Below are 21554 nucleotides of genomic sequence, written 5' to 3'. Positions count from 1 at the left end.
GTACAGTAGCCTATAGCCTATAATGAGATACAGATGTCTTTAATATAAATTGTAAATTGTATAATGTTACTATTGTCAGTATTTGTCAATATAAATGATCAATTCATCAAGATTGAGAATTTCTGTAAAACAGCAGTTTTATACATTGGAAGTCTAGTTTAAATTTGCTTTGATGAAATAGTACCTGCTGGTGAATCTGTGGTGATTGTTGTTAAAGGTGCTGCTGTAGTGGGTGCTTGAGTTGTAGGCAAAACCACTGTGAAAATAAAACTTTCATATCAATATCAATGCAGGACATGATATATAATTAATAAATAAGGAAGACAAAATACCATTAAACAGGTCATTAAAGAGTCACACTGTGAGCTATTATCGGTTGAGTCGACAATTCTTACCCCTGACAACAATACTTGATGTGTTCACAGGAAGGGAGAAATTAGAGCTGGATGCAGCCTCAACGAGAGTACTAGCCACAGAAGAGGCATTTGGTGCAGTTGCATTTTCATCTTGGTTGAATATTAATTCAGCCTCCACATTTACTGATCCTGAGCTGTAAAAGTGATTCATTATTATTAATTATAATTGTTTTGTTATTTATGAGTATGGTACATTAAAGGTACAAATCAATGTTACGTTAAAAATGATGTACTAAAAACATATATAGTTAATATAGTATAACTATATTAATGCATACCTGAAGCCGGTTATAATAGTGCGATTGAAATGAGAAAACTTTGCCCTATAGACGTTGTCCATCTGTAAACAGAAATTCAGTCATTAAAATAATTACAGATACAATTACATAGGAACTGTAAAATTATAATTATTGTCCCACCAAGTTCATTTCATGTTTCATGATTAATAGTTTTACATTTGATTAATTAATAACAATGTTCTTGAGAATATAATTGAAAGCTGTAGCCAGTTTTGTTATTTGGTAATTTTACAATGAAAGCAAAACATTTCCATAAAGTATGGGTCGTATTAATCATCATTATTATACATTTGCCAGAGATCAATATAATAGTAATATGCATGATAGGAGGAATCGCTGAAGATATGGAGAATGTATTGGCAGGTGTTGGATCATCATCATGGTACTTACCGCTGAAGCTACTTTGGTTGCTAAGTCCTGGAATGCGGGTGAGGATGTGTTTGCAAGGTCTGGTGTGAAGGTTTGCGTTATTTTGAATTCTAACACGATCTTTGGCTTTGCTGGTGCTGCAGGTGTTGCAGCTGCACGTGAAGCACAATGGGTAGAAACAGTTAGTTACAGTTAAATTGAGTTAGCTGAAAAGAAAATTATATATTCAAGGTGATTAACGGTGGAGTTCTTTTCACTAATAGTTTAGTTGTTTAACCTGGGGTAGTAGCTGCTTCAGTGACAGGTAGGCGTGTTGTATGGACAGTAGGTGAAGTTGCCGTGACTCGTGGTGAAGTTGCAATGCCTGGTGGTGAAGTTGCCGTGACTCGTGGTGAAGTTGCAATGACTGGCAGAGAAGTTGCAGTGACTCGTGGGGAAGTTGCAATGACTGGCAGTGAAGTTGCGTTGTGTCGTGGTGAAGTTGCAATGCCTGGTGGTGAAGTTGCATTGTGTCGTGGTGAAGTTGGAATGACTGGAGGGGAAGTTGTATTACCTAAAGGAAAGGTTAGATCACATTTTTAAGATATGACTACTTGTGTTTCTCATATTGCTGAAGTTATTATACTAAAGATTGTACTTTTAGTTGTGTCTGTATTTGTTACTGTACTCTTTCAAATTATCTTATTTTGACTAATGGTTTGTTGGTTTTACCTGGACTAGTAGTTGCAGTGACTGATGGGGATGTTGTATGGACTATAGATGAAGTTACAATGACTGGTGTTGAAGATATATTGGGTCGTGGTGACGTTGCATTGTGTCGTGGCGAAGTTTGAATGACTGGTGGTGAAGTTGCATTACCTGATGGAAAGGTTACATTCAATTGTGAAGTCATGATTACCGGTGTTTCTTATATTTCTAAAGTTATAATAAAGATTATAATTGAATGTGCTTTTTCAACACATAGTAAAGGGGTATGTCTCAATGTACTCTTGCATATCCCTTTGTCCGCTCCAGTTATATTCAGATATTATAGCTAAACTGAGTACTGATTCATTCAATGCTATTATTGGTGGCAGATATTTTGACTAATGTTTCATTTGTTTTACCTGGGCTAGTAGCTGCATTGACTGGTGGTGAAGTTGCAATGACTGATAGTGAAGTTGCATTAAAGGCTACGTTAAATTGTGAAAAAAAAGTTATGATTACCTTCGTTTTTTATTTCTAAAGTTATAAAAATAGAGATTATGATTGAATTATTAGGCATAATTATTAGATTATGCCTTTTCAACACATTATAGTCGGAGGGGAATTTGTCACTATAGTCTTTGTCCTCTGTAGTTATATTCAGATATTATAGCTAAACTGAATGGTGATTCATTCAACGTTATTAGTGGTAAAGTTATTTTGACTATTCATTTGTTTTACCTGGGGTAGTACCTGCAGTGACAGGTACGGATGTTGTATGGACTATAGGTGAAGTTGCATTGACTGGTGATGAAGTTGCAATGACTGGTGTTGAAGTTATATTGGGTTGTGGTGATGTTGCATTTTGTCGTGGTGAAGTTGCATTGTGTCGTGGTGAAGTTGCATTAACTGGTGGGGAAGTTGCATTGTGTCGTGGTGAAGTTGCATTAACTGGTGGTGAAGTTGCATTGTGTCGTGGCGAAGTTTGAATGACTGGTGGTGAAGTTGCATTGCCTGATGGAAATGTTACATTACATTGTGAAGTTATGATTACCAGTGTTTCTTTAGATTATAATTGTGCATATCCCCTTGTCTGCTCCAGTTATATTCAGATTTTATAGCTAAACTGAGTACTGATTCATTCAAAGTAATTAGTGGTAAAGTTAATTAGACTAATTAGGGTTTGTTTGTGTTACCTGGACTAGTAGCTGCAGTGACTGGTGGGGATGTTGTATGGACTATAGGTGAAGTTACAATGACTGGTGTTGAAGTTATATTGGGTCGTGGTGATGTTGTATTTTGTCCCGGTGAAGTTGCATTAACTGGTGGTGAAGTTGCATTGTGTCGTGGCGAAGTTTGAATGACTGGTGGTGAAGTTGCATTACCTGTTGGAAAGGTTACATTCAATTGTGAAGTCATGATTACAGATGTTTCTTATTTCTAAAGTTATAATAATAAAGATTATGATTGAATTAGCCTTTTCAACACATTATAGTCGGAGGGGAATTTGTCACTATAGTCTTTGTCATCTGTAGTTATATATTCAGATATTATAGCTAAACTGAATGGTGAATAATTTAAAGTTATTAGTGGTAAAGTTATTTTGACTATTCATTTGTTTTACCTGGGGTAGTACCTGCAGTGACAGGTAGGGATGTTGTATGGACTATAGGTGAAGTTGCATTGACTGGTGATGAAGTTGCAATGACTGGTGTTGAAGTTATATTGGGTCGTGGTGACGTTGCATTTTGTCGTGGTGAAGTTGCATTAACTGGTGGTGAAGTTGCATTGCCTAATGGAAATGTTACATTACATTGTGAAGTTATGATTACCAGTGTTTCTTACTTTTCTAAAGTTTTATTAATAAAGATTATAATTGTTCATATCCCCTTGTCTGCTCCAGTTATATTCAGATTCTATAGCTAAACTGAGTACTGATTCATTCAAAGCAATTCGTGGTAAAGTTAATTAGACTAATTAGGGTTTGTTTGTGTTACCTGGACTAGTAGCTGCAGTGACTGGTGGGGATGTTGTATGGACTATAGGTGAAGTTACAATGACTGGTGTTGAAGTTATATTGGGTCCTGGTGATGTTGTATTTTGTCCCGGTGAAGTTGCATTAACTGGTGGTGAAGTTGCATTGTGTCGTGGCGAAGTTTGAATGACTGGTGGTGAAGTTGCATTACCTGTTGGAAAGGTTACATTCAATTGTGAAGTCATGATTACCGGTGTTTCATATTTCTAAAGTTATAATAATAAAGATTATGATTGAATTAGCCTTTTCAACACATTATAGTCGGAGGGGAATTTGTCACTATAGTCTTTGTCATCTGTAGTTATATTCAGATATTATAGCTAAACTGAATGGTGATTAATTTAAAGTTATTAGTGGTAAAGTTATTTTGACTATTCATTTGTTTTACCTGGGGTAGTACCTGCAGTGACAGGTAGGGATGTTGTATGGACTATAGGTGAAGTTGCATTGACTGGTGATGAAGTTGCAATGACTGGTGTTGAAGTTATATTGGGCCGTGGTGACGTTGCATTTTGTCGTGGTGAAGTTGCATTGTGTCGTGGCGAAGTTTGAATGACTGGTGGTGAAGTTGCATTACCTGTTGGAAAGGTTACATTCAATTGTGAAGTCATGATTACCGATGTTTCTTATATTTCTAAAGTTATAATCATAAAGGTTATAATTGAATGTTCTTTTTCAACACTTAGTCGGAGTGGAATTTGTCACTAGTCTTTGCCCTCTGTAGTTATATTCAGATATTATAGCTACACTGAAAGGTGATTAATTCAGAGTTATTAGTTGTAAAGTTATTTTGACTATTAATTTGTTATACCTGGGGTAGTACCTGCAGTGATAGGTAGGGATGTTGTATGCACTATAGGTGAAGTTGCATTGACTGGTGGTGATGTTACAGTGACTGGTGTTGAAGTTATTTTGGGTCGTGGTGACGTTGTATTTTGTCGTGGTGAAGTTGCATTGTGTCGTGGCGAAGTTTGAATGACTGGTGGTGAAGTTGCATTGCCTGATGGAAATGTTACATTACATTGTGAAGTTATGATTACCAGTGTTTCTTACTTTTCTTAAGTTATATTAATACAGATTATAATTGTGCATATCCCCTTGTCTGCTCCAGTTATATTCAGATTTTATAGCTAAACTGAGTACTGATTCATTCAAAGCAATTAGTGGTAAAGTTAATTAGACTAATTAGGGTTTGTTTGTGTTACCTGGACTAGTAGCTGCAGTGACTGGTGGGGATGTTGTATGGACTATAGGTGAAGTTACAATGACTGGTGTTGAAGTTATATTGGGTCGTGGTGATGTTGTATTTTGTCGCGGTGAAGTTGCATTAACTGGTGGTGAAGTTGCATTGTGTCGTGGCGAAGTTTGAATGACTGGTGGTGAAGTTGCATTACCTGTTGGAAAGGTTACATTCAATTGTGAAGTCATGATTACCGATGTTTCTTATATTTCTAAAGTTATAATAATAAAGGTTATAATTTAATGCTCTTTTTCAACACTTAGTCGGAGTGGAATTTGTCACTAGTCTTTGCCCTCTGTAGTTATATTCAGATATTATAGCTAAACTGAATGTTGATAATTTTAAAGTTATTAGTGGTAAAGTTATTTTGACTATTCATTTGTTTTACCTGGGGTAGTACCTGCAGTGACAGGTAGGGATGTTGTATGGACTATAGGTGAAGTTGCATTGGCTGGTGATGAAGTTGCAATGACTGGTGTTGAAGTTATATTGGGTCGTGGTGACGTTGCATTTTGTCTTGGTGAAGTTGCATTGTGTCGTGGTGAAGTTGCATTAACTGGTGGTGAAGTTGCATTCTGTCGTGGTGAAGTTTGAATGACTGGTGGTGAAGTTGCATTGCCTGATGGAAATGTTACATTACATTGTGAAGTTATGATTACCAGTGTTTCTTACTTTTTTAAAGTTATATTAATAATGATTATAATTGTGCACATGCCATTGTCTGCTCCAGTTATATTCAGATTTTATAGCTAAACTGAGTAGTGATTCATTCAAAGCAATTAGTGGTAAAGTTAATTAGGGTTTGTTTGTGTTACCTGGACTAGTAGCTGCAGTGACTGGTGGGGATGTTGTATGGACTATAGGAGAAGTTACAATGACTGGTGTTGAAGTTATATTGGGTCGTGGTGATGTTGTATTTTGTCCCGGTGAAGTTGCATTAACTGGTGGTGAAGTTGCATTAACTGGTGGTGAAGTTGCATTAACTGGTGGTGATGTTGCATTAACTGGTGATGATGTTGCATTAACTGGCTGTGAAGTTGGATTAACTGGCGGTGAAGTTGCATTAACTGGTGGTGATGTTGCATTAACTGATGGTGATGTTTCATTAACTGGTGGTGATGTTGCATTAACTGATGGTGATGTTGCATTAACTGGTGGTGATGTTGCATTAACTGGTGGTGAAGTTGCATTGGCTGGTGGTGAAGTAGAGTTGATATGTGGTGAGGTTGTGTGTAAAGTAGAATTACCAATTTAACAATGTATAATACAAATGAACTCATTGGGTACAAAGTAATTACTTGTTGTGTATGAAGCTGTGCTAACATAGCATTCTGAGACAATACCTTGATCCTGTATAAACACACTGTATTATTTTTTGTTTTGTTTTTTTAGATGTCTTGATAGTTCAGCCATTCAGAGAAGTCATTGTTGACTTCTGAATATAGCTGAACTATCAGAACTTGATATTATCTTAATAGCTTAATCATGGCACAGATATAGTGGTAATGTTGTTTTGACTAATGGTTGAGTTGGTTTACCTGGTAATGTAGTTGCAATGACTGTTGGTGATGTTGCGGTGATTGGTGATGATGTTGCGGTGATTGGTGATGTTGCGGTGATTGGTGGTGATGTAGCGGTGATTGGTGGTGATGTTGCGGTGATTGGTGGTGATGTTGCAGTGATTGGTGGTGATGTTGCGGTGATTGGTGGTGATGTTGCAGTGATTGGTGGTGATGTTGCAGTGATTGGTGGTGATGTTGCGGTGATTGGTGATGTTGCATTGACTGTTGGTGATGTTGCGGTGATTGGTGATGTTGCGGTGATTGGTGATGTTGCGGTGATTGGTGATGTTGCGGTGATTGGTGGTGATGTTGCGGTGATTGGTGATGTTGCGATGATTGGTGGTGATGTTGCGGTGATTGGTGATGTTGCGGTGATTGGTGGTGATGTTGCTGTGATTGGTGATGTTGCATTGACTGTTGGTGATGTTGCGGTAATTGGTGGTGATGTAGCGGTGATTAGTGGTGATGTTGCGGTGATTGGTGGTGATGTTGCGGTGATTGGTGGTGATGTTGCGGTGATTGGTGATGTTGCGGTGATTGGTGGTGATGTTGCGGTGATTGGTGGTGATGTTGCGGTGATTGGTGGTGATGTTGCGGTGATTGGTGATGATGTTGCGGTGACTGGTGGGAAAGTTGCATTGAATTATTGTAATATTAGTTATTATATTGTGTTAAGCAACAATGTTCACACTATTCAGACCAGATTCTAAATGTACAGTAGCCTATAGCCTATAATGAGATACAGATGTCTTTAATATAAATTGTAAATTGTATAATGTTACTATTGTCAGTATTTGTCAATATAAATGATCAATTCATCAAGATTGAGAATTTCTGTAAAACAGCAGTTTTATACATTGGAAGTCTAGTTTAAATTTGCTTTGATGAAATAGTACCTGCTGGTGAATCTGTGGTGATTGTTGTTAAAGGTGCTGCTGTAGTGGGTGCTTGAGTTGTAGGCAAAACCACTGTGAAAATAAAACTTTCATATCAATATCAATGCAGGACATGATATATAATTAATAAATAAGGAAGACAAAATACCATTAAACAGGTCATTAAAGAGTCACACTGTGAGCTATTATCGGTTGAGTCGACAATTCTTACCCCTGACAACAATACTTGATGTGTTCACAGGAAGGGAGAAATTAGAGCTGGATGCAGCCTCAACGAGAGTACTAGCCACAGAAGAGGCATTTGGTGCAGTTGCATTTTCATCTTGGTTGAATATTAATTCAGCCTCCACATTTACTGATCCTGAGCTGTAAAAGTGATTCATTATTATTAATTATAATTGTTTTGTTATTTATGAGTATGGTACATTAAAGGTACAAATCAATGATACGTTAAAAATGATGTACTAAAAACATATATAGTTAATATAGTATAACTCCATTGGTGCATACCTGAAGCCGGTTATAATAGTGCGATTGAAATGAGAAAACTTTGCCCTATAGACGTTGTCCATCTGTAAACAGAAATTCAGTCATTAAAATAATTACAGATACAATTACATAGGAACTGTAAAATTATAATTATTGTCCCACCAAGTTCATTTCATGTTTCATGATTAATAGTTTTACATTTGATTAATTAATAACAATGTTCTTGAGAATATAATTGAAAGCTGTAGCCAGTTTTGTTATTTGGTAATTTTACAATGAAAGCAAAACATTTCCATAAAGTATGGGTCTTATTAATCATCATTATTATACATTTGCCAGAGATCAATATAATAGTAATATGCATGATAGGAGGAATCGCTGAAGATATGGAGAATGTATTGGCAGGTGTTGGATCATCATCATGGTACTTACCGCTGAAGCTACTTTGGTTGCTAAGTCCTGGAATGCGGGTGAGGATGTGTTTGCAAGGTCTGGTGTGAAGGTTTGCGTTATTTTGAATTCTAACACGATCTTTGGCTTTGCTGGTGCTGCAGGTGTTGCAGCTGCACGTGAAGCACAATGGGTAGAAACAGTTAGTTACAGTTAAATTGAGTTAGCTGAAAAGAAAATTATATATTCAAGGTGATTAACGGTGGAGTTCTTTTCACTAATAGTTTAGTTGTTTAACCTGGGGTAGTAGCTGCTTCAGTGACAGGTAGGCGTGTTGTATGGACAATAGGTGAAGTTGCCGTGACTCGTGGTGAAGTTGCAATGCCTGGTGGTGAAGTTGCCGTGACTCGTGGTGAAGTTGCAATGACTGGCAGAGAAGTTGCAGTGACTCGTGGGGAAGTTGCAATGACTGGCAGTGAAGTTGCGTTGTGTCGTGGTGAAGTTGCAATGCCTGGTGGTGAAGTTGCATTGTGTCGTGGTGAAGTTGGAATGACTGGAGGGGAAGTTGTATTACCTAAAGGAAAGGTTAGATCACATTTTTAAGATATGACTACTTTTGTTTCTCATATTGCTGAAGTTATTATACTAAAGATTGTACTTTTAGTTGTGTCTGTATTTGTTACTGTACTCTTTCAAATTATCTTATTTTGACTAATGGTTTGTTGGTTTTACCTGGACTAGTAGCTGCAGTGACTGATGGGGATGTTGTATGGACTATAGATGAAGTTACAATGACTGGTGTTGAAGATATATTGGGTCGTGGTGACGTTGCATTGTGTCGTGGCGAAGTTTGAATGACTGGTGGTGAAGTTGCATTACCTGATGGAAAGGTTACATTCAATTGTGAAGTCATGATTACCGGTGTTTCTTATATTTCTAAAGTTATAATAAAGATTATAATTGAATGTGCTTTTTCAACACATAGTAAAGGGGTATGTCTCAATGTACTCTTGCATATCCCTTTGTCCGCTCCAGTTATATTCAGATATTATAGCTAAACTGAGTACTGATTCATTCAATGCTATTATTGGTGGCAGATATTTTGACTAATGTTTCATTTGTTTTACCTGGGCTAGTAGCTGCATTGACTGGTGGTGAAGTTGCAATGACTGATAGTGAAGTTGCATTAAAGGCTACGTTAAATTGTGAAAAAAAAGTTATGATTACCTTCGTTTTTTATTTCTAAAGTTATAATAATAGAGATTATGATTGAATTATTAGGCATAATTATTAGATTATGCCTTTTCAACACATTATAGTCGGAGGGGAATTTGTCACTATAGTCTTTGTCCTCTGTAGTTATATTCAGATATTATAGCTAAACTGAATGGTGATTCATTCAAAGTTATTAGTGGTAAAGTTATTTTGACTATTCATTTGTTTTACCTGGGGTAGTACCTGCAGTGACAGGTACGGATGTTGTATGGACTATAGGTGAAGTTGCATTGACTGGTGATGAAGTTGCAATGACTGGTGTTGAAGTTATATTGGGTTGTGGTGATGTTGCATTTTGTCGTGGTGAAGTTGCATTGTGTCGTGGTGAAGTTGCATTAACTGGTGGGGAAGTTGCATTGTGTCGTGGTGAAGTTGCATTAACTGGTGGTGAAGTTGCATTGTGTCGTGGCGAAGTTTGAATGACTGGTGGTGAAGTTGCATTGCCTGATGGAAATGTTACATTACATTGTGAAGTTATGATTACCAGTGTTTCTTTAGATTATAATTGTGCATATCCCCTTGTCTGCTCCAGTTATATTCAGATTTTATAGCTAAACTGAGTACTGATTCATTCAAAGCAATTAGTGGTAAAGTTAATTAGACTAATTAGGGTTTGTTTGTGTTACCTGGACTAGTAGCTGCAGTGACTGGTGGGGATGTTGTATGGACTATAGGTGAAGTTACAATGACTGGTGTTGAAGTTATATTGGGTCGTGGTGATGTTGTATTTTGTCGCGGTGAAGTTGCATTAACTGGTGGTGAAGTTGCATTGTGTCGTGGCGAAGTTTGAATGACTGGTGGTGAAGTTGCATTACCTGTTGGAAAGGTTACATTCAATTGTGAAGTCATGATTACCGATGTTTCTTATATTTCTAAAGTTATAATAATAAAGGTTATAATTTAATGTTCTTTTTCAACACTTAGTCGGAGTGGAATTTGTCACTAGTCTTTGCCCTCTGTAGTTATATTCAGATATTATAGCTAAACTGAATGTTGATAATTTTAAAGTTATTAGTGGTAAAGTTATTTTGACTATTCATTTGTTTTACCTGGGGTAGTACCTGCAGTGACAGGTAGGGATGTTGTATGGACTATAGGTGAAGTTGCATTGGCTGGTGATGAAGTTGCAATGACTGGTGTTGAAGTTATATTGGGTCGTGGTGACGTTGCATTTTGTCTTGGTGAAGTTGCATTGTGTCGTGGTGAAGTTGCATTAACTGGTGGTGAAGTTGCATTGTGTCGTGGTGAAGTTTGAATGACTGGTGGTGAAGTTGCATTGCCTGATGGAAATGTTACATTACATTGTGAAGTTATGATTACCAGTGTTTCTTACTTTTTTAAAGTTATATTAATAATGATTATAATTGTGCACATGCCATTGTCTGCTCCAGTTATATTCAGATTTTATAGCTAAACTGAGTAGTGATTCATTCAAAGCAATTAGTGGTAAAGTTAATTAGGGTTTGTTTGTGTTACCTGGACTAGTAGCTGCAGTGACTGGTGGGGATGTTGTATGGACTATAGGAGAAGTTACAATGACTGGTGTTGAAGTTATATTGGGTCGTGGTGATGTTGTATTTTGTCCCGGTGAAGTTGCATTAACTGGTGGTGAAGTTGCATTAACTGGTGGTGAAGTTGCATTAACTGGTGGTGATGTTGCATTAACTGGTGATGATGTTGCATTAACTGGCTGTGAAGTTGGATTAACTGGCGGTGAAGTTGCATTAACTGGTGGTGATGTTGCATTAACTGATGGTGATGTTTCATTAACTGGTGGTGATGTTGCATTAACTGGTGGTGATGTTGCATTAACTGGTGGTGAAGTTGCATTGGCTGGTGGTGAAGTAGAGTTGATATGTGGTGAGGTTGTGTGTAAAGTAGAATTACCAATTTAACAATTTATAATACAAATGAACTCATTGGGTACAAAGTAATTACTTGTTGTGTATGAAGCTGTGCTAACATAGCATTCTGAGACAATACCTTGATCCTGTATAAACACACTGTATTATTTTTTGTTTTGTTTTTTTAGATGTCTTGATAGTTCAGCCATTCAGAGAAGTCATTGTTGACTTCTGAATATAGCTGAACTATCAGAACTTGATATTATCTTAATAGCTTAATCATGGCACAGATATAGTGGTAATGTTGTTTTGACTAATGGTTGAGTTGGTTTACCTGGTAATGTAGTTGCAATGACTGTTGGTGATGTTGCGGTGATTGGTGATGATGTTGCGGTGATTGGTGATGTTGCGGTGATTGGTGGTGATGTAGCGGTGATTGGTGGTGATGTTGCGGTGATTGGTGGTGATGTTGCAGTGATTGGTGGTGATGTTGCGGTGATTGGTGGTGATGTTGCAGTGATTGGTGGTGATGTTGCAGTGATTGGTGGTGATGTTGCGGTGATTGGTGATGTTGCATTGACTGTTGGTGATGTTGCGGTGATTGGTGATGTTGCGGTGATTGGTGATGTTGCGGTGATTGGTGATGTTGCGGTGATTGGTGGTGATGTTGCGGTGATTGGTGATGTTGCGGTTATTGGTGGTGATGTTGCGGTGATTGGTGATGTTGCGGTGATTGGTGGTGATGTTGCTGTGATTGGTGATGTTGCATTGACTGTTGGTGATGTTGCGGTAATTGGTGGTGATGTAGCGGTGATTAGTGGTGATGTTGCGGTGATTGGTGGTGATGTTGCGGTGATTGGTGGTGATGTTGCGGTGATTGGTGATGTTGCGGTGATTGGTGGTGATGTTGCGGTGATTGGTGGTGATGTTGCGGTGATTGGTGGTGATGTTGCGGTGATTGGTGATGATGTTGCGGTGACTGGTGGGAAAGTTGCATTGAATTATTGTAATATTAGTTATTATATTGTGTTAAGCAACAATGTTCACACTATTCAGACCAGATTCTAAATGTACAGTAGCCTATAGCCTATAATGAGATACAGATGTCTTTAATATAAATTGTAAATTGTATAATGTTACTATTGTCAGTATTTGTCAATATAAATGATCAATTCATCAAGATTGAGAATTTCTGTAAAACAGCAGTTTTATACATTGGAAGTCTAGTTTAAATTTGCTTTGATGAAATAGTACCTGCTGGTGAATCTGTGGTGATTGTTGTTAAAGGTGCTGCTGTAGTGGGTGCTTGAGTTGTAGGCAAAACCACTGTGAAAATAAAACTTTCATATCAATATCAATGCAGGACATGATATATAATTAATAAATAAGGAAGACAAAATACCATTAAACAGGTCATTAAAGAGTCACACTGTGAGCTATTATCGGTTGAGTCGACAATTCTTACCCCTGACAACAATACTTGATGTGTTCACAGGAAGGGAGAAATTAGAGCTGGATGCAGCCTCAACGAGAGTACTAGCCACAGAAGAGGCATTTGGTGCAGTTGCATTTTCATCTTGGTTGAATATTAATTCAGCCTCCACATTTACTGATCCTGAGCTGTAAAAGTGATTCATTATTATTAATTATAATTGTTTTGTTATTTATGAGTATGGTACATTAAAGGTACAAATCAATGTTACGTTAAAAATGATGTACTAAAAACATATATAGTTAATATAGTATAACTATATTAATGCATACCTGAAGCCGGTTATAATAGTGCGATTGAAATGAGAAAACTTTGCCCTATAGACGTTGTCCATCTGTAAACAGAAATTCAGTCATTAAAATAATTACAGATACAATTACATAGGAACTGTAAAATTATAATTATTGTCCCACCAAGTTCATTTCATGTTTCATGATTAATAGTTTTACATTTGATTAATTAATAACAATGTTCTTGAGAATATAATTGAAAGCTGTAGCCAGTTTTGTTATTTGGTAATTTTACAATGAAAGCAAAACATTTCCATAAAGTATGGGTCTTATTAATCATCATTATTATACATTTGCCAGAGATCAATATAATAGTAATATGCATGATAGGAGGAATCGCTGAAGATATGGAGAATGTATTGGCAGGTGTTGGATCATCATCATGGTACTTACCGCTGAAGCTACTTTGGTTGCTAAGTCCTGGAATGCGGGTGAAGATGTGTTTGCAAGGTCTGGTGTGAAAGTTTGCATTATTTTGAATTCTAACACGACCTTTGGCTTTGCTGGTGGTGCAGGTGTTGCAGCTGCACGTGAAGCACAATGGGTAGAAACAGTTAGTTACAGTTAAATTGAGTTAGCTGAACAGAAAATTATATATTCAAGGTGATTAACGGTGGAGTTATTTTCACTAATAGTTCAGTTGTTTAACCTGGGGTAGTAGCTGCTGCAGTGACAGGTAGGCGTGTTGTATGGACAATAGGTGAAGTTGCCGTGACTCGTGGTGAAGTTGCAATGCCTGGTGGTGAAGTTGCCGTGACTCGTGGTGAAGTTGCAATGACTGGCAGTGAAGTTGCAGTGACTCGTGGGGAAGTTGCAATGACTGGCAGTGAAGTTGCATTGTGTCGTGGTGAAGTTGGAATGACTGGATGGGAAGTTGTATTACCTAATGGAAAGGTTAGATCACATTGTTAAGATATGACTACTTGTGTTTTCATATTGCTGAAGTTATTATACTAAAGATTGTACTTTTAGTTGTGTCTGTATTTGTTACTGTACTCTTTCAAATTATCTTATTTTGACTAATGGTTTGTTTGTTTTACCTGGACTAGTAGCTGCAGTGACTGGTGGTGATGTTGTATGGACTATAGATGAAGTTACAATGACTGGTGTTGAAGATATATTGGGTCGTGGTGACGTTACATTGTGTCGTGGCGAAGTTTGAATGACTGGTGGTGATGTTGCATTACCTGATGGAAAGGTTACATTCAATTGTGAAGTCATGATTACCGGTGTTTCTTATATTTCTAAAGTTATAATAATGATTAAAATTGAATGTGCTTTTTCAACACATAGTAAAGGGGTATGTCTCAATGTACTCTTGCATATCCCTTTGTCCGCTCCAGTTATATTCAGATATTATAGCTAAACTGAGTAATGATTAATTCAATGCTATTATTGGTGGCAGATATTTTGACTAATGTTTCATTTGTTTTACCTGGGCTAGTAGCTGCATTGACTGGTGGTGAAGTTGCAATGACTGATGGTGAAGTTGCATTAACTGATAGAAAGGCTACGTTAAATTGTGAAGTTATGATTACCTTTGTTTTTTATTTCTAAAGTTATAATAATAAAGATTATAATTGAATTAGCCTTTTCAACACATTATAGTCGGAGGGGAATTTGTCACTATAGTCTTTGTCCTCTGTAGTTATATTCAGATATTATAGCTAAACTGAATGGTGATTACAAATACCAATAATTAAGTTATTAGTGGTAAAGTTATTTTGACTATTCATTTGTTTTACCTGGGGTAGTACCTGCAGTAACAGGTACGGATGTTGTATGGACTATAGGTGAAGTTGCATTGACTGGTGATGAGGTTGCAATGACTGGTGTTGAAGTTATATTGGGTCGTGGTGATGTTGCATTTTGTCGTGGTGAAGTTGCATTGTGTCGTGGTGAAGTTGCATTAACTGGTGGTGAAGTTGCATTGTGTCGTGGTGAAGTTGCATTAACTGGTGGTGAAGTTGCATTGTCTGATGCAAATGTTACATTACATTGTGAAGTTATGATTACCAGTGTTTCTTACTTTTCTAAAGTTATATTAATAAAGATTATAATTGTGCACATGCCATTGTCTGCTCCAGTTATATTTATAGCTAAACTGAGTACTGATTCATTCAAAGCAATTAGTGGTAAAGTTAATTAGGGTTTGTTTGTGTTACCTGGACTAGTAGCTGCAGTGACTGGTGGGGATGTTGTATGGACTATAGGTGAAGTTACAATGACTGGTGTTGAAGTTATATTGGGTCGTGGTGATGTTGTATTTTGTCCCGGTGAAGTTGCATTAACTGGTGGTGAAGTTGCATTGTGTCGTGGCGAAGTTTGAATGACTGGTGGTGAAGTTGCATTACCTGTTGGAAAGGTTACATTCAATTGTGAAGTCATGATTACAGATGTTTCTTATTTCTAAAGTTATAATAATAAAGGTTATGATTGAATTAGCCTTTTCAACACATTATAGTCGGAGGGGAATTTGTCACTATAGTCTTTGTCCTCAGACAAATATTCAGATATTATAGCTAAACTGAATGGTGATTAATTTAAAGTTATTAGTGGTAAAGTTATTTTGACTATTCATTTGTTTTACCTGGGGTAGTACCTGCAGTGACAGGTAGGGATGTTGTATGGACTATAGGTGAAGTTGCATTGACTGGTGATGAAGTTGCAATGACTGGTGTTGAAGTTATATTGGGTCGTGGTGACGTTGCATTTTGTCGTGGTGAAGTTGCATTGTGTCGTGGTGAAGTTGCATTAACTGGTGGTGAAGTTGCATTGTGTCGTGGCGAAGTTTGAATGACTGGTGGTGAAGTTGCATTGCCTGATGGAAATGTTACATTACATTGTGAAGTTATGATTACCAGTGTTTCTTACTTTTCTAAAGTTATATTAATAAAGATTATAATTGTGCATATCCCCTTGTCTGCTCCAGTTATATTCAGATTTTATAGCTAAACTGAGTACTGATTCATTCAAAGCAATTAGTGGTAAAGTTAATTAGACTAATTAGGGTTTGTTTGTGTTACCTGGACTAGTAGCTGCAGTGACTGGTGGGGATGTTGTATGGACTATAGGTGAAGTTACAATGACTGGTGTTGAAGTTATATTGGGTGATGGTGAAGTGACTGGTGGTGAAGTTGCATTACCTGTTGGAAAGGTTACATTCAATTGTGAAGTCATGATTACAGATGTTTCTTATATTTCTAAAGTTATAATCATTAAGGTTATAATTGAATGTTCTTTTTCAACACTTAGTCGGAGTGGAATTTGTCACTAGCCTTTGCCCTCTGTAGTTATATTCAGATATTATAGCTAAACTGAATGGTGATTAATTCAGAGTTATTAGTTGTAAAGTTATTTTGACTATTCATTTGTTATACCTGGGGTAGTACCTGCAGTGACAGGTACGGATGTTGTATGGACTATAGGTGAAGTTGCATTGACTGGTGATGAAGTTGCAATGACTGGTGTTGAAGTTATATTGGGTCGTGGTGATGTTGCATTTTGTCGTGGTGAAGTTGCATTGTGTCGTGGTGAAGTTGCATTAACTGGTGGTGAAGTTGCATTGTGTCGTGGCGAAGTTTGAATGACTGGTGGTGAAGTTGCATTGCCTGATGGAAATGTTACATTACATTGTGAAGTTATGATTACCAGTGTTTCTTACTTTTCTAAAGTTATATTAATAAAGATTATAATTGTGCATATCCCCTTGTCTGCTCCAGTTATATTCAGATTTTATAGCTAAACTGAGTACTGATTCATTCAAAGCAATTAGTGGTAAAGTTAATTAGACTAATTAGGGTTTGTTTGTGTTACCTGGACTAGTAGCTGCAGTGACTGGTGGGGATGTTGTATGGACTATAGGTGAAGTTACAATGACTGGTGTTGAAGTTATATTGGGTTGTGGTGATGGTGAAGTGACTGGTGGTGAAGTTGCATTACCTGTTGGAAAGGTTACATTCAATTGTGAAGTCATGATTACAGATGTTTCTTATATTTCTAAAGTTATAATCATTAAGGTTATAATTGAATGTTCTTTTTCAACACTTAGTCGGAGTGGAATTTGTCACTAGCCTTTGCCCTCTGTAGTTATATTCAGATATTATAGCTAAACTGAATGGTGATTAATTCAGAGTTATTAGTTGTAAAGTTATTTTGACTATTCATTTGTTATACCTGGGGTAGTACCTGCAGTGACAGGTACGGATGTTGTATGGACTATAGGTGAAGTTGCATTGACTGGTGATGAAGTTGCAATGACTGGTGTTGAAGTTATATTGGGTCGTGGTGATGTTGCATTTTGTCGTGGTGAAGTTGCATTGTGTCGTGGTGAAGTTGCATTAACTGGTGGTGAAGTTGCATTGTGTCGTGGTGAAGTTGCATTAACTGGTGGTGAAGTTGCATTGTCTGATGGAAATGTTACATTACATTGTGAAGTTATGATTACCAGTGTTTCTTACTTTTCTAAAGTTATATTAATAAAGATTATAATTGTGCACATGCCATTGTCTGCTCCAGTTATATTCAGATTTTATAGCTAAACTGAGTACTGATTCATTCAGAGCAATTAGTGGTAAAGTTAATTAGGGTTTGTTTGTGTTACCTGGACTAGTAGCTGCAGTGACTGGTGGGGATGTTGTATGGACTATAGGTGAAGTTACAATGACTGGTGTTGAAGTTATATTGGGTCGTGGTGATGTTGTATTTTGCCCCGGTGAAGTTGCATTAACTGGTGGTGAAGTTGCATTGTGTCGTGGCGAAGTTTGAATGACTGGTGGTGAAGTTGCATTACCTGTTGGAAAGGTTACATTCAATTGTGAAGTCATGATTACAGATGTTTCTTATATTTCTAAAGTTATAATCATTAAGGTTATAATTGAATGTTCTTTTTCAACACTTAGTCGGAGTGGAATTTGTCACTAGCCTTTGCCCTCTGTAGTTATATTCAGATATTATAGCTAAACTGAATGGTGATTAATTCAGAGTTATTAGTTGTAAAGTTATTTTGACTATTAATTTGTTATACCTGGGGTAGTACCTGCAGTGACAGGTAGGGATGTTGTATGCACTATAGGTGAAGTTGCATTAAATGGTGGTGATGTTACAGTGACTGGTGTTGAAGTTATATTGGGTCGTGGTGACGTTGCATTTTGTCGTGGTGCAGTTGCATTGTGTCGTGGTGAAGTTGCATTAACTGGTGGTGAAGTTGCATTGTGTCGTGGCGAAGTTTGAATGACTGGTGGTGAAGTTGCATTGCCTGATGGAAATGTTACATTACATTGTGAAGTTATGATTACCAGTGTTTCTTACTTTTCTAAAGTTATATTAATAAAGATTATAATTGTGCATATCCCCTTGTCTGCTCCAGTTATATTCAGATTTTATAGCTAAACTGAGTACTGATTCATTCAAAGCAATTAGTGGTAAAGTTAATTAGACTAATTAGGGTTTGTTTGTGTTACCTGGACTAGTAGCTGCAGTGACTGGTGGGGATGTTGTATGGACTATAGGTGAAGTTACAATGACTGGTGTTGAAGTTATATTGGGTTGTGGTGATGGTGAAGCGACTGGTGGTGAAGTTGCATTACCTGTTGGAAAGGTTACATTTAATTGTGAAGTCATGATTACAGATGTTTCTTATATTTCTAAAGTTATAATCATAAAGGTTATAATTGAATGCTCTTTTTCAACACTTATTCGGAGTGGAATTTGTCACTAGTCTTTGCCCTCTGTAGTTATATTCAGATATTATAGCTAAACTGAATGGTGATTAATTCAGAGTTATTAGTTGTAAAGTTATTTTGACTATTCATTTGTTATACCTGGGGTAGTACCGGCAGTGACAGGTAGGGATGTTGTATGCACTATAGGTGAAGTTGCATTGACTGGTGATGAAGTTGCAATGACTGGTGTTGAAGTTATATTGGGCCGTGGTGACGTTGCATTTTGTCGTGGTGAAGTTGCATTGTGTCGTGGTGAAGTTGCATTAACTGGTGGTGAAGTTGCATTGTGTCGTGGCGAAGTTTGAATGACTGGTGGTGAAGTTGCATTACCTGTTGGAAAGGTTACATTAAATTGTGAAGTCATGATTACCGATGTTTCTTATATTTCTAAAGTTATAATCATAAAGGTTATAATTGAATGTTCTTTTTCAACACTTAGTCGGAGTGGAATTTGTCACTAGTCTTTGCCCTCTGTAGTTATATTCAGATATTATAGCTACACTGAATGGTGATTAATTCAGAGTTATTAGTTGTAAAGTTATTTTGACTATTAATTTGTTATACCTGGGGTAGTACCTGCAGTGATAGGTAGGGATGTTGTATGCACTATAGGTGAAGTTGCATTGACTGGTGGTGATGTTACAGTGACTGGTGTTGAAGTTATTTTGGGTCGTGGTGACGTTGTATTTTGTCGTGGTGAAGTTGCATTGTGTCGTGGCGAAGTTTGAATGACTGGTGGTGAAGTTGCATTGCCTGATGGAGATGTTACATTACATTGTGAAGTTATGATTACCAGTGTTTCTTACTTTTCTAAAGTTATATTAATACAGATTATAATTGTGCATATCCCCTTGTCTGCTCCAGTTATATTCAGATTGTATAGCTAAACTGAGTACTGATTCATTCAAAGCAATTAGTGGTAAAGTTAATTAGACTAATTAGGGTTTGTTTGTGTTACCTGGACTAGTAGCTGCAGTGACTGGTGGGGATGTTGTATGGACTATAGGTGAAGTTACAATGACTGGTGTTGAAGTTATATTGGGTCGTGGTGATGTTGTATTTTGTCGCGGTGAAGTTGCATTAACTGGTGGTGAAGTTGCATTGTGTCGTGGCGAAGTTTGAATGACTGGTGGTGAAGTTGCATTACCTGTTGGAAAGGTTACATTCAATTGTGAAGTCATGATTACCGATGTTTCTTATATTTCTAAAGTTATAATAATAAAGGTTATAATTGAATGTTCTTTTTCAACACTTAGTCGGAGTGGAATTTGTCACTAGTCTTTGCCCTCTGTAGTTATATTCGGATATTATAGCTAAACTGAATGGTGATTAATTTAAAGTTATTAGTGGTAAAGTTATTTTGACTATTCATTTGTTTTACCTGGGGTAGTACCTGCAGTGACAGGTAGGGATGTTGTATGGACTATAGGTGAAGTTGCATTGACTGGTGATGAAGTTGCAATGACTGGTGTTGAAGTTATTTTGGGTCGTGGTGACGTTGCATTTTGTCGTGGTGAAGTTGCATTGTGTCGTGGTGAAGTTGCATTAACTGGTGGTGAAGTTGCATTGTGTCGTGGCGAAGTTTGAATGACTGGTGGTGAAGTTGCATTGCCTGATGGAAATGTTACATTACATTGTGAAGTTATGATTACCAGTGTTTCTTACTTTTCTAAAGTTATATTAATAATGATTATAATTGTGCACATGCCATTGTCTGCTCCAGTTCAGATTTTATAGCTAAACTGAGTAGTGATTCATTCAAAGCAATTAGTGGTAAAGTTAATTAGGGTTTGTTTGTGTTACCTGGACTAGTAGCTGCAGTGACTGGTGGGGATGTTGTATGGACTATAGGAGAAGTTACAATGACTGGTGTTGAAGTTATATTGGGTCGTGGTGATGTTGTATTTTGTCCCGGTAAAGTTGCATTAACTGGTGGTGAAGTTGCATTCTGTCGTGGCGAAGTTTGAATGACTGGTGGTGAAGTTGCATTACCTGTTGGAAAGGTTACATTCAATTGTGAAGTCATGATTACCGATGTTTCTTATATTTCTAAAGTTATAATCATAAAGGTTATAATTGAATGTTCTTTTTCAACACTTAGTCGGAGTGGAATTTGTCACTAGTCTTTGCCCTCTGTAGTTATATTCAGATATTATAGCTAAACTGAATGAACTGAAAGAGTTATTAGTTGTAAAGTTATTTTGACTATTAATTTGTTATACCTGGGGTAGTACCTGCAGTGACAGGTAGGGATGTTGTATGCACTATAGGTGAAGTTGCATTGACTGGTGGTGATGTTACAGTGACTGGTGTTGAAGTTATATTGGGTCGTGGTGATGTTGTATTTTGTAGCGGTGAGGTTGCATTAACTGGTGGTGAAGTTGCATTGTGTCGTGGCGAAGTTTGAATGACTGGTGGTGAAGTTGCATTACCTGTTGGAAAGGTTACATTCAATTGTGAAGTCATGATTACCGGTGTTTCTTATTTCTAAAGTTATAATAATAAAGATTATGATTGAATTAGCCTTTTCAACACATTATAGTCGGAGGG

Source organism: Electrona antarctica, assembly GCF_951216825.1.
Source record: "Electrona antarctica genome assembly, chromosome: 4".
NCBI classification, from domain to species: Eukaryota; Metazoa; Chordata; class Actinopteri; order Myctophiformes; family Myctophidae; genus Electrona; species Electrona antarctica.
Note: the sequence above shows the minus strand (reverse complement) of the source record.